Source organism: Rhinopithecus bieti, unplaced genomic scaffold (assembly GCF_001698545.2).
Source record: "Rhinopithecus bieti isolate Rb0 unplaced genomic scaffold, ASM169854v2 scaffold_68553, whole genome shotgun sequence".
Taxonomy (NCBI): Eukaryota; Metazoa; Chordata; class Mammalia; order Primates; family Cercopithecidae; genus Rhinopithecus; species Rhinopithecus bieti.
Genome location: NW_016826183.1, coordinates 1,173,372 through 1,190,475, shown reverse-complemented (window position 1 = coordinate 1,190,475; position 17,104 = coordinate 1,173,372).

Here is a 17,104-nt window from a genome sequence, read left to right as displayed (position 1 = left end):
GGCCGCTGGGGGGAGACCGCGGTGCGCGCCGGGCCGGCCGGGCTAGGGGCTGCGCCGGTCGCAGGCCGAGCCGGGGGAGCCGGGCGGGGGCTGGGCGCGGAGTGTGAGCCTGGCGCTCTCGCGGGGGTCTCAGGCACGGGACCCTCCTGCCTGGATCTCGGGTCGCCGCGGCCCCCAGCCCGAGCTTCAGACCCCATTTAACCCCGTTAGCGCGATCTGGGGAAGGGTGGGAGGCAGCCTATAGATGCCTTCGGATCGGAAGGAGCCTGGGGTTTCGGCACAGCTCGGGGCCGTCGGGGGCCGCTTTCTTAAGGACCGATCCAAGAATCAGGGCCGGGGAGTGTGAGGGCCGGGGAGTGTGAGGGCCGGAGCGTGCCCGCCGCGATCCCCGAAGAGAAGCCCCCTGAGTCACGACTTTGTTTCTCCGATTCACCCCTCCTCGCCGACCCCGCTCTCCTTCCGCCTGCAGAGCCCAAGGCCTCCGCATTCCCAAGAGGGGTCCCGGGAGGAAGGGCCAGCGGAGCGCTGCTTAGTGACTCGTTTCTGAAGGCTGCGGAGAAGCGCGCCCAGAGCGGGCAGTCGGGGCTCAGGGGCAGTGCCGGCGGCACAGGATCAGTCCGCCTTCCACTGGGATGCTCGCATCCCCGCCTCCCTTCCTTTCTTGAACCCATTAAACTCTCTCTCCCTCTGGCGAAATTTCAAGCAAAAACCAAGTTTAGATCCCCAGAAACTGGAGGACTGGGAACCCCGAAGCTTCCACGTTTGCAGGAAGCATCCTGCTCTGCACTGTGTGGTGTGTGTGTGCGAGTGTGGTGTGTGTGCTTGTGGTGTGGGGTGTGTGTAAGTGTGGTGTGTGTGTGGTATGTATGAGTGTGGTGTGATGTGTGTGAGTGGTGTGTGTGGGTGTGTGTGGTGTGTGTGAGGGTGGTGTGTGAGAGTAGTTTGTGGTGTATGTGTGAGTGTATTGTGTATAATTGTGGTGTATAGTGTGTGTGGTGTGTGTGGTTGTGTGAGCATGGTGTGTGGTATGTGTGAATGGTGTGTGGTGTCTTGAGTGTGGTGTGTGGTGTGTGTGGTGTTTGCATGGTGTGTGTGAGCATGGTGTATGAGTGTGTCGTGTGTGTGAATATTTGATGTGTGTGTGGGGTGTGTGTGGTGTGTGTGTGCATGTGTGTGCTTGTGTGTGTGGTGATGTGTGTGTGTGATGCATGTGACTGGTGTGTGGTGTGAGTGTGGTGTGTGTGAGTGTGTGATGTGTGTGTGGTGTGTGTGTGGTGTGTGTATGTGTGTGTGGTGTGTGTGTGGTGTGTAGTGTGTGTGTAGTGTGTGTGATGTGTGTGGTGTGTGTGTGTGGTGTTTGAGTGTGATTGTGTGTGATATGTGTGTGTGATGCATGTGACTGATGTGTGTGGTGTGAGTGTGGTGTGTGTGAGTGTGTAATATGTGTGAATATGTGTGTGGTGTGTGTGAGTGATGTGTGTGGTGTGTGTAGTGTGAGTGTGTGGTGTGTGTAGTGTGTGTGTGTTGTGTGTGTGTGATGTGTGTGGTGTGTGTGTGGTGTGTAGTGTGGCGTGTGTGTGATATGTGTGTGGTGTGTGTAGTGTGTGTAGTGTGTGTGTGGTGTGTGTGTGTGGTGTGTGTGTGATGCGTGTGTGTGATGCGTGTGGTGTGTGTGTGGTGTGTCTGTGGGATGTGTGTGTGGTGTGTGTGTGGGATGTGTAGTGTGTGTGGTGTGTGTGGTGTGTGTGAGGTGTGTGTGGTGTGTGTGGGATGTGTGTGTGTTGTGTGAGTGTGTGGTGTGTGTAGTGTGTGTGAGTGTGTGGTGTGTGTGACTGTGTGGTGTGTGTGGGATGTGTGTGTGTTGTGTGTGGTGTGTTTAGTGTGTGTGAGTGTGTGTGTGTGGTGTGTGTGTGTGATGCGTGTGTGTGATGCGTGTGGTGTGTGTGTGGTGTGTCTGTGGGATGTGTGTGTGGTGTGTGTGTGGGATGTGTAGTGTGTGTGGTGTGTGTGAGGTGTGTGTGGTGTGTGTGGGATGTGTGTGTGTTGTGTGAGTGTGTGGTGTGTGTAGTGTGTGTGTGGTGTGTGTGACTGTGTGGTGTGTGTGGGATGTGTGTGTGGTGTGTGTGACTGTGTGGTGTGTGTGGGATGTGTGTGTGGTGTGTGTGTGGTGTGTTTAGTGTGTGTGAGTGTGTGGCCGAGCTGCCCAGTGGTGAGGCTACAGTGATGGTGAAGTACAGAAGAGATGACCCCGGAAGCTTACAGGGTTTAGGATTGTAAACCTCGCTGCTGCTGCTGCTGCTGCTGCTGCTGCTGCTGATTTGGCTTTGAACTTGAGGAGCGTCCGAGTTCTCCAGGAAAGCCTTTCATTCTGGGCGTCGTCATGATGACTTCTTGTTTTTAACTTCTTTCACCATTTTTACCTTCTCTAAATTATTAGAAATTTTGACTGAAAAATAATTCTTCTGGCCACCGTGGAGACAGTTTCAGGCCTGAAGGGTCTGGGGTGGGGTGATTTGGGGTTGTCTGCAGTTGACAGCGTGAGCTAACAGAGCAGGGGTGCCTGCACGCCTGGGTCCCCGAGAGGCGACCGGCAGACGGGTGCGTCTGCGGAGGCCTGGGTGCCTGTGCTCTCAGGTGGGTGCCGTGGCCGTGGGAATCTCAGCTGCGACGGGGAGGGCCTATTTGCCCTGGTTTTATGGTTGGTTTTTTTGGTTTGTTTTGAGACCCTGCTCTATCCAGCCCTGTTTTGTGTGTGTGTGTGTGTGTGTATGTGTGTGTGTTTGTTTGTTTGTTTTATTTATTTTTGAGATAAGGCGAGAAGGAGGATGACAGTGTCTCTCTGTAAAGTCTTGTGAGCTCATCTAACATGAGGGACGGGGCAGGACGGCAGGTGCTACATGTTTTATTTAACTTCCACAGAGGTCCTCTCAGGTTTCATCTGACCCCTTTCATTGGTGTAGAAACGGAGTCTCAGGGAGGCCCAGCCACTTCCCCAGCTCAGCTACGTGCTGGGAGGCCCAGCTGGGGTCCACACCCAGCGGGGACCCCCTGCGCCAGCTCCGTGCTTCTCTACCTGATGCCCCACGCCGGCTGCATTGCTGGGTCTCAGATACAGGTGCGGTCTCCGTCCTGCCCCAGGAGGTGAGAAAGCGTCTCCTGGGCGTGATTGTACAGTTGTCAGAACCCGCTGACCTGGGCTGAGACTTCAGCAACTCTCTGTAGCAGTGACAGCAACAGATCCCACTTGAAGCAGAGACGTCATCAGATGTGGTTTGGGAATGGGTTAGCTGAAATTGCAGGTGGCTCTATGTGAGGCCTCTGTTTCTAGATGGAGTTATTGTTAGGGAGATCAAATACCTTATTGTCTGGTTGTAGATATTTTTTTGAAAGTGGAGGGATCACAATTAATACTGATGCTGGGTCTGGGATCGTGCCTGTAATCCTAGCACTTTGGGAGGCCAAGGTGGACAGATGACTTGAAGTCAGGAGTTTGAGACCAGCCTGGCCAACATGGTGAAACCCCATCTCTACCAAAAATTACAAAAATTACCCAAGTGTGGCGGTACACACCTGTAATCCCAACTACTTGGGGGGCTGAGGCAGGAGAATCACTTGAACCCAGGAGGTGGAGGCTGCAGTGAGCTGAGATTGGGCCACTGCACTCCAGCCTGGGTGACAGAGCAAGATCCTGTCTCAAAAAAAAAAAAAAGAAAAAAGAAAAAAAGAAAAAAAAGAAAAAAAACTTTTGCTGAGACAAGAGGCCAAGCCAGAACAGAGTGGCATGGAGATGATCATCACCTCCCTTGCTCCTGTCCCTCACACTTAGGGCACCTTGGATCAACTCTTAAAAAGGCTGAAGCCAAATGTTAAAGATTGGAAACAACCTAAATTTACAAAAGAGGGGAAGTGTTAAGTAAATCACACTGAATCAATTTAGAATATATTTTGCAGCAAGAACGTTATAGTTATCAAGATTATATCGCAAAATGGAAATATTCATGATCTACATAATAATTTGAAGTGAGAAAGTAGAGTGTAAAATTATATCCACACGGCAGCTGCAACTACATAGAACTATGCACAGAAAAAAAGACTAGAAGGAGAAATTTTGAATGGTGTTATCACTATTATCTCATTAGTACAGGTAGAACATCTCAGTTCAGTCCTTCCTCAGTTCTCCAGCCCATGGATCCAAACATTTCCTTCAGTGGCAGGATGGTCAGGTCAGGGGTGGGCAGAAGGGCGTGTGTGGTTTGTAAACCCCCCTCCTTCTCCCATCCAAGAAGATTCTAGAAAGTTCTTTACCCCTGGCATGAACAGATATTTACATAGCCCAGCAGTGTGTAGAGCTTACATTGTGTTTTAGTTATTCCATTTTGATTTTCAAATATTCTAAAATGGAGTGTATACCAGTAAAAATGAAAAAAAAAATTGTTACGGAATGTTGTCATTTTATTGAAGATTAGACTTATAATATTGAGACAGTTGAAGTAAGTGCATTTATCATAGTTAAATAAAATAATTTCTAAGAACAACTGTGGGTATCTAGCTCCTGCTATGTTCTCGAGTATTGAGGGGTGGGGAAGGGGAGTGGTTAGGGAATCTGCAGACAGCCTACACCAGTCTAGCATGAAGGGAAGAAAGAAAGGGAGAGAGGGATGCTGGTCATCACAAGAGGCCCATCATCGGGGAATGAGTCCTATCTGCCAATGACTCCTCCATGAGCATTCACCCAGTGGTCCCAGGTGCCGCTGTCTCCAGTTGCACCTTTTCTGAAGACATGAAGAGCTGCGGTTTGCCCATTTATTACCTGTCTCAAAAACTGCCTCCCAGTTTTTCAGTTGGTCCTATTTCCTCATGAGCCCCAATCTCCTAAAGTCACCAAGACATTGCCTCAAAATACTTGCCCTAAATGTGTACAGGTTATTTACTCTCCTGAACTAAGGTGTTAAGATCACTGCCAAAATTAAAAAAAAAAAACACACACACACTTTCTGCTAAAATAATTCACTGCAAGGGAGCATAGTGTAGGTCTGTGATATTACAGCTCACATGTCCTTTTATGCCCTTCTCTTCCCATCACCAAGCCTGGCACTTAAATGGCACTTACATATCTTGAGCGCCATCCCAAGCACTTTACATATGTGGACCCATCAAATCTTTGTGACAACCCTATTAAGTAGGTACTGTGCTTATCCTTACTTTATAGATGAGTAAACTGAAGCAGGGAGAAATTAAGCAACTGGCTCAAAATAATGCAGTGAACAGTCAGTGGAGCCCGGATTCAGACCCAGCTTTGGCTCCAGACAGAGCTTGTAGCCACTGCTCCAAGAGCACTCACTGCATGCAGTCGCTGTAGAGACAGCAATGAAGAGATCCTAGCCTCCTGCAGCTGGGGTGCTAGGGAGGATGCCTTTCTCATCCTCTAATCACTCTGCAGCAAATGGCTCCAGATGCTGAAGGAAAGAGCTTGGAGATGTCAAGGAATGCCTCAGGCTTACCTCTGCATTTGCTGAAGACACATGATGGGCACACACACATTTTTGTTGTTGAATTGAAAACCCAACACAATCTTTATTTCACAACACAGACATCTGATGTCCCAGCAGTGAGTCTTGCCCAGAGTCACACAGGAGGTTGTGAGAGAGGAAGCTGGGTCCCTGGTCCTGATACCTTCTCCAAGGTTATTCTCATGGCCACAGTGCACAGGCTGCTGGGCCTCTATGGGGGGAAGGGCAGAAGGGAAGGAAGAGAGGAAGGTGAAGCGGGCCTGAAAAGGGGAAAAGGTGGCAGGGCAGGAGGTCAGGCAAGTGCTGCAACCTGACATGGGTGGTGAGGACTTCTGTCATGCTTGTCATCCTCTGGCACCATTGGCACACCCTTCCTGTGCTTGCAGAATTTCTCTCCTGAGACAGATTGTATTTTCCAAAGATGGCCACGCTGACTTTGATTGCACTCCTCTCGTGGAAGGCTGGGCTGTATGTTCTGTGGCATTGAATCTGAGTAGTGGCTCAGACTGCTCTGACCAGTGTGGGGACACACAGAAGCCATGTGTCTTCCAAGACTAGGTCATCATAGGATACTGCTTTCCTCAGCTTTCTCTCAGGGTGTTTCCAGGGAGACCCAGACACCATGTTGAGAGGAAGCTCAAACCACATGGAGTGGCTGTATGTGTGAGTGTTCCAGTTAGCCCAGTTGAAGTCTTTGCAGACAGCCAGCAGCACCCACCAGACATGTGAGTGAGTGGGTCTTCTGATGATTCTGGACCCCAGTCTTTGAGTCTCACATCTGAGGTCCCAGTCATTACAGAGCAGAAACAATTCATTCTCACTGTGCCCTGACTGAATTCCTCACCTACAGATACTGAGAGAGATCAAAAAGAATATTGCAGATTTAGATCAGGCAAGAGAAGGAAATAAAGAGCACACAAATAGGAAGAGAGGCAGTCAAACTATCCCTGTTTGCAGATGACATGATTCTATATCTAGAAAACCCCATAATCTTGGCCAAAAATCTCCTTCAGCTGATTAACCAACTTCAGTAAAGTTTTAGGATACAAAATCAATGTACAAAAATCACTAGCATTCCTATACACCAACCACCATCAAGCCAAGTGCCAAATCAGGAATGCAATCCCGTTCACAATTACCACAAAAAGAATGAAATGCCTAGGAATATAGCTAACCAAGAAGTGAAAGATCTCTACAATGAGAATTACAAAACGCTGCTCAAAGAAATCAGAAATCACACAAACAAATGAAAAAAATCCCATATTCATGGATAGGAAGAACCAATATCATTAAAATGGTCATACTGCTCAAAGCAATGTACAGATTCAATGCTATTTGTATCAAACTACCAATGACATTCTTTACAGAACTAGAAAAAACTATTTTAATATTCATATGGAACCAAAAAAGAGCCTGAATAGCCAAGGCAATCCTAAGCAAAACGAACAGAGGTGGAAGTATCACATTACCTGACTTCAAACTATACTACAGGGCTACAATATGGTACTGGTACAAAAAACGGACACATAGATCAATGGAACAGAACTGAGAGTCCAGACATAAGGCTGTACACCTATGGCCATAGGATCTTCAACAAAGCTGACAAAAACAAGCCATGGGGAAATGGCTCCCTATTTAATAAATGGTGCTGGGATAACAGGCTAGCCACATGCAGAAGATTGAAACTGTACCCTTTTCTTACAGCATGTACAAAAGTTAACTAAAGATGGCTTAAAGACTTAAGTGTAAAACCAAAACTATAAAAACCTTGGAACTTAACCTAGGCAATGCCATTCTGGACATAGGAAAATTAAGAACTTCTGCAGAACAAAAGAAACTATCAATAGAGTAAATAGACAACCTACAGAATGGGAGAAAATACATGCAAACTGTTTCTCTGACAAAGGTCTAATATTCAGCATCAATAAGGAACTTAAACAAATCCACAAGAGATAAACAACCTCTTTAAATAAAGTGGGCAAAAGACATGAACAAACACTTTTCAAAAGAAAACATAGATGCAGCCAACAGGCATATGAGAAGCTCAACATTGCTGATCATTACCGAACTGCAAATCAAAACCACAATCAGATACCATCTTACACCAGTCAGAATGGCTATTAGTAAAAAGTCAAAAAATAACAGATGTTGGCTAGGTTGTGGAGAAAAAGGAACACTTATACACTACTGGTGGGAGTGTAAATTAGTTCAACCATTGTGGAAAGCAGTATGGTGATTCCTCAAAGAGCTAAAAACAGAACTACCATTCGACCCAGCAATCCCATTACTGGATATATATCCAGAGGAATATAAACAATTCTACCATAAAGACATGCATGCAAATGTTCATTGCAGCACTATTCACAATTGTGAAGACATAGAATCAACCTAAGATGCCCATCTATGACAGACTGGATGAAGAAAATGTACATATACACCAAGGAATACTATGCAGCCATAACAAAGAATGAGATCATGTCTTTTGCAGGAACATGGATGGAGCTGGAGGCCATTATTCTGAGTAAACTAACACAGGAACAGAAAACCAAATACCGCATGTTCTCACTTTTAAGTGGGAGCTAAAGGGTGAGAACAGATGGACACAAAGAAGGGAACAACAGTCATTGGGGCCTATTGGAGGGTGGAGGGTGGGAGGAGGGAGAGGATCAGAAAAAATAACTATGGGGTACTAGGCTTATGTTACGGTTTGGCTGTTTCCCCACCCAAATCTCAACTTAAATTGTACCTCTCAGAATTCCCACGTGTTGTGGAGGAACCCGGGGGAGATAATTGAATCATGGGGGTCAGTCTTTTCTGTGCTATTCTTGTGATAGTGATTAAGTCTCACGAGATCTGATGGGTTTATCAGGGCTTTCTGCTTTTGCTTCTTCCTAATTTTTCTCTTGCTGGCGCCATGTAAGAAGTGCCTTTCACCTCCCGCAGTGATTCTGAGACCTCCCCAGCCATGTGGAACTATAAGTCCAATTAAACCTGTTTTTCTCCCCTATCTCGGGTATGTCTTTATCAGCAGCGTGTAAATGGACTAATACAGCTTAGTACCTGGATGAGGAAATAATCTGTACAACACATCCCTGTGACACAAGTTTACCTATATAACAAAGCTGAACATGTTCCCCTGAACCAGAAACAAAAGTTATAAAAATTTAAAAAATATACTGCTGATTTAGGCCATTATATTTTGGGGTAATCTGCAATACAGCAATAGGTAACCAACACAGCTTATCATAATCCTTGCTTCCTTGAAGCCAGAAACTTGCTTTCTCAGACTCACTTGCAGCCAGGCACAGGCGTGTGACGTGGTCTCAGTCCATCAGACACCCCTGAACAGAACTGTAGGCTGAAAAAGGGAAGCCCAAGGAGAGATCCTTCTTGTGAATAGGTGGGGAGCCAGCCAGCTTCCGGAGACAGCAGCAGCTAAGGTTCCCATGGGACTTTCGAGCCCAGCGTCACTGGTTCTGTCTAGAGTGCTTGTACCTGGCTAAAGCTGGTGTCTTCCCTGGGGTGGTTCAGTGTTATAATCTTAATTATACCACTCAGATTTTAGGAGTGTCATTCTAGGCTGTGTAGCTTCCTAGCTAAATTCTTGACCCTCCTAGAGGTTCTTCAAGTGACATCTCTACATTCCTTTTGGTCGCACTGGGTTGAACTCTGTTGTTTGTAAGCAAGGACTCTGACTTACACACCTGCAAGCCAGTTTAGACTGCCCTTGCTGGAAATAGTGCCTGACAAAGAGTTCACACTCCAGACTTTTTTTGTTGTTGTTGCTATTTACTGTTCAGTGTGCCCTAACTCATGGACCTTCCTGCTCCTCTTACTGTCTCAAAGTCTTCACTTCAGTGACCATCCCAGTTTGCTGTTTTCCATACAGACCTAACTCAGGATGGCAAGTAGATTTTATCTCTTCACCAAATTGGGTCAATTAGTGGAAGCTGCTAGTAGAGAAATGCTGTGTTAAGAATTGGTGTTGGCTTAGAGGAGAGTGTGGTCATCGATGAAGAATGTCTGCTCTGAGTGCAGGGGGCGGGATTTGGCGTTTGGAATACCTTGCTGTCTTTGACTTAACTTCAAGGAGTCTGGGACAAAATAATTTAGTGAAACTAATTCACATAAAAATTTAAGGCCGGGTGCGGTGGCTCAAGCCTGTAATCCCAGCACTTTGGGAGGCCGAGACGGGCGGATCACGAAGGTCAGGAGATCAAGACCATCCTGGCTAACATGGTGAAACCCCGTCTCTACTAAAAAATACAAAAAAAAAAAAAAAGGGCCCCAAGGTGGTGGGCGGCCTGTAAGTTCCCAGCTACTCGGGAGGGCTGAGGCAGGAGAATGGCATAAACCGCAGGAGGGCGGCAGGCTTGCCAGTGAGCTGAGTCGCGGCCACTGGCACTCCAACCCTGGGCCACAGAGCGAGACTGACGCGTCTCAAAAAAAAAAAAAAAAAAAAAATTTAAATAACATGTAGTTCCCTAGGAGCATTTATATTTTAAAACAGTACACCTTGTATGAGTTAGAACACTGGTTCTTTAACAGAAAGCCATCTGGAGGATCAAGTCAGAAGTTTCTCTTCTATGGAATATGACACTCAGTTAACTCATGGCTTCCATGGTGGCTCCAGCTGCTGCCTTTTCCATATTCTGGAAGTGACTGTAACTGAATGATCTGGAAGTTACACACACCACCTTTACTCATATCCTATTCCACAGTAGTTCCAAGGGGCCTGGGAAATGTAGTCTTCAGCTAGATAGTGTGTGTCCAGATTAGATCCATTAGAAATAAACAGGGACACATGGACACTGGGGACCGGTTAGGAGTCTTTACTACATGCACTTTCCTAAGTGGATCATAACAGCTCAATTCTGGAGAGTGAAACTATAAAGTCAAGGATTTCAGATACTGCATGGATGCATGTGATCTTTATTAGGCTTTTCCTCTAGCCTGAACCTGGGTAATCATCTATTCTGCCCTTCTGATTGGGACACAGGTTCCCGCCCATATAAATTAACACCATCTTGCAATTCTTTGGGGGTATAAGCTATTTTCTCTTGGGTTACACATGGCATTTGTCCCCTTAGGGTGTGCTGGGCTCTGGTTTGGTGGGCATGAGAGGTAGTAGGTGAGTGTTGAGGAGAAACAGTGTTCCCTTGCAAGGCAGCTTCCAGGTAAGAGTAGCATGAGGGCTTCAGGCAAAGGGAGGCCAGTCTCCCAGCCAGGTCAAGAGAAATGACTTCTATGAGTGAGGGAGGCAAAGCGTGTGAGGGGTGTAGGTTCTCACAGGTTCCTGAGTCAACTCAAATGGACTCATTTCAGTTTTCAGGGTCAGATTTATTTCCAGTCCGTGCTCTGACTCTCACATGGGAGGTTTGGCACAACTGCGAATTCAACACATCTTGTAATTCTGCAACCTCAACAGCCAAATATTTGGACTGATTTTCAGCAGTATCAGTTCTTCAGCTAGAAGAGCTTTGGTAATCTTTTAGGGCTTTCATGGAGTGTTTCACCTGTTCTGACTCTTTTTAATTATTTATTGGCTCTCGTATGGTTGCAAGATGACTTCCATACATCAACAATTACAGCTGTTCTTCCCGTGTACCTTTTAAAAAATAAATAATTTTTTTAAAATTGGCAAATAAAAATAATTTCTCTGACTCTTGTTGAGGTTTTCAACCTCGGAGCTTGTCCTTTCCATGGCAGTCAGAAGCAGCCCAATCCCCACCCATCCTTGCTACCATATGGTCAAGTTCAGCAGCGACTTACTCCCCCAGAGCTTTCCTTTCCCTGTGTCCTTTGCCTCAGGCAACCACAGCCGGTGATAATTGTGGAATTGTCATGCTATGACTTTACACTAACTACTGTTTTTCCCATTTTCCACTGACTCCAACCCCATTACTGAGTTCAGGGTCAAAGTCGATTAATAACCTCAATCTTTAAACCCACTTCTGGCACAGAGCCCTAAGTCAATATGCTAAGTGTTTCAATGGAAGGCTTGTTGTTGTTGTTGTTTTTAAGAGACAGGGTTGGCTGGGCACAGTGGCTCATGCCCGTAATCCCATCACTTTGGGAGGCCAAGGCGGGTGGATCATTTGAGTTCAGGAGTTTGAGACCAGCATGGCCAACATGGTGAAACCCCATTTCTACTAAAAGAAAAAGTAAAAAAATTAGCCGGGCGTGGTGGCACATGCCTGTAATCTCAGCTACTAGGGAGGCTGAGGCAGCAGAATTGCTTGAACCAGGGAGGCAGAGGTTGCAGTGAGCCGAGATCGCACCATTGCACTCCAGCCTGGGCGACAGAGTGAGTTTCACCTGTTCTTATTCTTTTTAATTTCAAAAAAAAATTTTTTTTTTTGAAAAGAGAGAGAAGGTCTTGCTTTCTTGCCCAGACTGGAGTGCAGTAGTGCCGTCATAGCTCATTACCGCCTGGGCTCAAACAATCCTCCTGCCTCAGCCTCCTGAATAGCTGGAACTACAGCCTCAAGCCACCATGCTCAGCTAATAGAAAACATTTAATTCAGATAATTGGTTATAAAGATGTGGAAATGTTCAAGGAACAGAAGGAGAAATGAGGCATTAGCCTAAGGCTTTGGAGCATGAGCTTACCCCTGGAGTTGTGCTGCTTTGGTACTAGCATGGCTGCAGAGATGTTGTCAACATGAACTGCTCAAATCCACAGTGGCTTCACCTCCACGGTCATGGCAGCAGCTGCTAGGAGCTGGCGTAACATCATAACTCGTTTGTGAATTTATGACCTCCAAATGTCCATTGTTCAAATCCAACACACTGGGTTTGTAGACTGCCTGGAACCGTCTTCGTGAAACTCTCTGAACAATTCCTCTTGGCCTATACTGTACTTAGCTTTTGCAGCAGACAAGGAACCTGAGATGGCTTTTGTAATTATGGAGTATAGATTTTCTCTGGCAGTTGAAGGAATTCTTGAGTGGTGAAATGAGTCATGCATTCCTTTCTGAAGAAGAAACTGCTTGGTCCTAAAGAGATTTCCAGAGATAATAATCTAATTTTTCCTGTCCCTTTCATCTTTGCTTGAGGCAAAGGCAGTTACTTTCTGGTTGTGTGGAAGTATAAAATGACAGCTGATATTGCATGTCAAGGTAGCGTCTCTATTCAATGCTACCTTAAATATTAGGTCTAAATATAGGTCCAAATATAGTATTCTGAGAAAGAAAAAGTCAATTCTGCTTCCTGACATGGCTGTGGGGTGGTGAGTGAAATAGTATAATTAGTCGAAATTGAGAACATGTATTATATTTATAGTAAGCATTTTTAAAGCATTAGAATGTAATGAAATCTTTTGAATCTTTTTGCCAGCAGTTTATGACAGTAAAAGCCTTCTTGCACCCATGTCAACCTAGAAAAATACAATTAGGCTGGGTGCAGTGGCTCACGCCTGCAATCCCAGCACTTTGGGAGGCCAAGACAGGCAGATCACTTGAGGCCAGTTCAAGACCAGCCTGGCCAACATGATGAAACCCCATCTCTACTAAAAATACAAAAAATTAACCAGGCATGGTAGCGTACACCCATAGTCTCAGTTACTTGGGAGGCTGAGGCAAGAGAATTGCTTGAACATGGTAGGTGGCGGTTACAGTGAATTGAGATCGCATCACTGCACTCCATCATGGGCAACAGAGTGAGACTCCATCTCAAAAAGAAAAAAAGATAGTATCTGATTTTAAAAACTATTTTAAATAGAGAGTTAATTTACATACAGTGAAGTATACACATCTTAGTTGTACAACTCAGTGGGTTTTGAAAAATGGTTCTCACCTGTGTAATTTACCCCAATTAAGGCATGGGATATTTCCATCACTCTAGAAAGTTCCCCCATGTTCTTTTCTGGTCATGCTTACCCCACCCCTCCATCAGAGGCACCCTCTGTTCTGATTTCTCTCATCAAAAATTAATTTTGCTTATTTCTGAACTTTGCATAAATGGAATGATACAGTACATACTCTTATATCTGGCTTCTATTAATCCATATATAATCTCATGGGGAGATTGGCCCATGCTGTTGCATAGGTCAGTAATTTGTTTTTATTGGCCAGTAGTATTTATTGTATAGATATTCCACCATCTGTTTATCCATCCTCCTTTTGGAAAGCATTTGGGTTGCTTTGCTTCTGACCATTGTGTAAATAGATGAACAATGAACAATTGTGTGCAAGTCTTTGTAGACACTTATTTTCATCTGTCTTGGGTAAATGCCAAAGAGTGGACTTATTGCATCAAAGGCTAGGTATATGTTTAAATCTATAAGAAACTCCCCAACTCTTTCCTAAGCTGGCTGCACCATTTTACATTCCCACCTGTAAAACTTAGAAAATGAGAAAAAGAACCACCAGTGGACCTGAAATTGGGAGAAATCCCTGAAAGACAACGGTAGATAGAAGCAGATGGGCAGACAGGGTAGCCCGGAATATCCACAGCAGGTGTGTCCTGCCACAGAACTTGGAGCTATTCCAGAGGAAGCAGGAATGAAGAGCAGGGCATGGACCACAGATCCTCATCATAGTGAACCTGGCTGTGCCAGCAGGAGGCGGCACTGGGAGTAGCATCCGGGCTCAGAGCAAAAGCTGCATGCATCCAAGGGACCCCACAGGATAAGCTGGGAGCTGGTCTCCTTGATGACAAGTACCAGTTCCTTCCTTCTGGAAGTGTGCACCTCATTCTCAATCAAACATCTGATGAAAAGCAACCTTAAGCAAAGAATTAACACCCGAGGAAACAAAGTTAAAAGAATGAAAGAGAGAGACAGAGAGAGAGAGAGAGACAAATATATACAATGACTATCTTCAAGAGAGATATGAGATAAATGTAGTCTCTCTCAGTGCATAGATTTCTGAATTCATTCTTACTGAGTGATAGAATATGTGCGTAAATAAATTAGTCCAGGAATGGATATTTAGATGGAAAAGCTTGCCCCCTAATCAAAGCAATCCCCAGTGGTGATACACCGCCTTTCCAGAAACATATTTGTGAAGCTTTTCTCGTGCGGATCCAGGTGCTACAGATGGGGAGGAAGAACATTTCAGGCAGCTGGCTCTGGCAAAGTCCCACATTGCTTTGAGAGATATGACTGCACAGACAGTCAGGCAATACGTGGAAGAGAAACCACCACTGATTGGTCCCCACGGTGGAATGAGTCGTGACTGCAGCAAAGATCATGACGACGACGCATCTGCCCTGAGCTCAGAATCCCTGACATGGGGCTCAGGGAAGGGTTTTATCATTAGCGTGTGAGATACATTCATCCACAGGAGAGCCCCGGCACAGACTTCTTTCAAATGCAAGGAACAGGCTGGGGTTAGAAAAGAATAAATGATATTTTAGCTTAATTTAGGTTGTTTACTGGGGAAAAAAAAGATAGGAAAAACTTAATGTGTCAAACATGATAGTGATTTCAATGGAATGCCGAGTAATAACTAAGGTGTGTGCTCTCCCCATGCCATCATGGCTTTAGGATCTGATACCATTCTGAAGTGCAAGAGTATTAATTTAGCTGAAAGAAAGCTAGGTATAGGGGATGGGAGACACCGCTAATTAGGGACTCCAGATATTTATTTTAGGGTCGGTGATATTTTGGTCTGTGTTGTCTCTATACCCATATTTGTGTTTCACTTTGTCTTTTGTTTAAAACATACATTTTGATTGTAACTATTTCTGCAAAAAGTGATGTGTTTTGGAGGCATGAGATATGTGGGTGGGCTTTCACACACAGAGACACGATCACAAGAAAAATCTATAGCACTTTACTAGAAGTAAATCAACTGTATTTGAAAATGTCTAAAATGTCCGATTTTCACATGGGAAAAGGTGGTGCTTCAGTGCACATCGATACTGTGACGTTCCTTTCCTCTTTGTCTCCGGTTGCATCTTTATTGAGATCAGCTCATGATACAACGAGCAACTAGATTGGTCTGTTTGTTGCTGTCTGGGCACCCAAGCAGAGATACTGCGGTTTTACCATCTGATCACGGTCCTGCCATCCCATAGAGCTTCCCAGTCCTCCCTGGGATGTCACACTTGCTCATGTGAGTCACTCTCCAGATCTTCCCTGTGTGTTCTCTCTTAGCATAAAATGCCACCAAGGCAGCATTAACCCTTTCTGTCAAGAGGGTGGGTGATGGGTGAGTGAACAACAGAGTAACTGCTCTTTGACCTTGAAAGAGTTCAAGGTTTACACGATATTTACCCTTCCTATGTGCATAGCATTGGGATATTTTCTCATTTTTCCCATCTAATTCAGTCTAGGGTATTCTAGTATTTCATTTTTTAGAAAATGCTAAATTGGGCAGGGCGCAGTGGCTCATGCCTGTAATCCCAGCATTTTGGAGGGCCAAGGCAGGTGGATCACTTGAGGTCAGGAGTTTGTGACCAGCCTGGCCAACATGGTAAAACCTCGTCTCTACTAAAAACACAAAAATTAGCCAGGCATGGTGATGCATGCCTGTAATCCCAGCTACTTGGGAGGCTGAGGCAGGAGAATCTCTGGAACCCTGGAGGCAGAGGTTGCAGTGAGCCAAGATGGTACCACTGCACTCCAGCATGGGCAACAGAGCTAGACTCCATCTCAAAAAAAAAAATGCTAAACTGATTTCACTTATTTCTAATAGGCTTTGGTTTGCAGTGTTAAAATTCTACTCTATATCATCTTCTACTGATAAAATAGAACCTTCTCTCCCTCCACACACCACAAAATTTTTGTTTCACCGAAAGCTTTGATAGGTAGGAAAGCGGTATTCTGGGCTATGACTGGAACACTCAAGATGAAGCCATCTTTTAAAGAAAGGGAGTGGACCTAGTACGACTTCAGGAGTCATCACCCTCAGTTATTCCTAAATCGTTTGGAGCCTGCCCGCTCCTTGCCCACTAGGGTGTGAGTCAGCCTGGAGCTCACCCAGTCCTAACCCACCCTGTGTGCATGTGTGGGCAGAACAGCCAGAAAACTTTATTTTGCGCTTTGCATTCACAAGTAGCTGCAGAAAAGCTTATAATACTTCTCTCTGGGTCTTATCACTTTGCAATCTCATCTTTTCTGAGAAAATATTCTATTTTTTTAGTGCTGCTTTTTTGCCTAGGCTGGCAATTTTTTTGAAGATAGATTTATTCAGAGTTAGCCTCTGCAGAATAAAAAATTAGGCAATTTAAAAAGATAGATATTACTTTCTCAAAACAGATAAGACATAAGTTGTACACATATATATATTTTAAAAGCAATTACCATCTGCCCGATAGAGAAGAATAACTGTTGGAATTGAGGTTTATTGTGTAGTTTTATAATTAGGATGCCTCCGAACAGAATAATATCCTTATCACAATTCATGAGGAGTGCCTTCTAATATTTTCCTTTCATTTTCAAACTCATTATGTAAACAGTCCTTTGGTTTTCAGCAAGAGGAATTTAGAAAGTAGAAGGTTGTCTGGCAGGGCAGAACATTTGCAAAGATATGTATATTTTCTAAAGGGTTTCAAGAGGTGGAGGAGCTCCTTCGGTAAGCTGAGAGCCAGGTCCTTTGTAATTTATATCACTCATGTCACTCTTGTCAAGGGTGCGTGCTGAACTA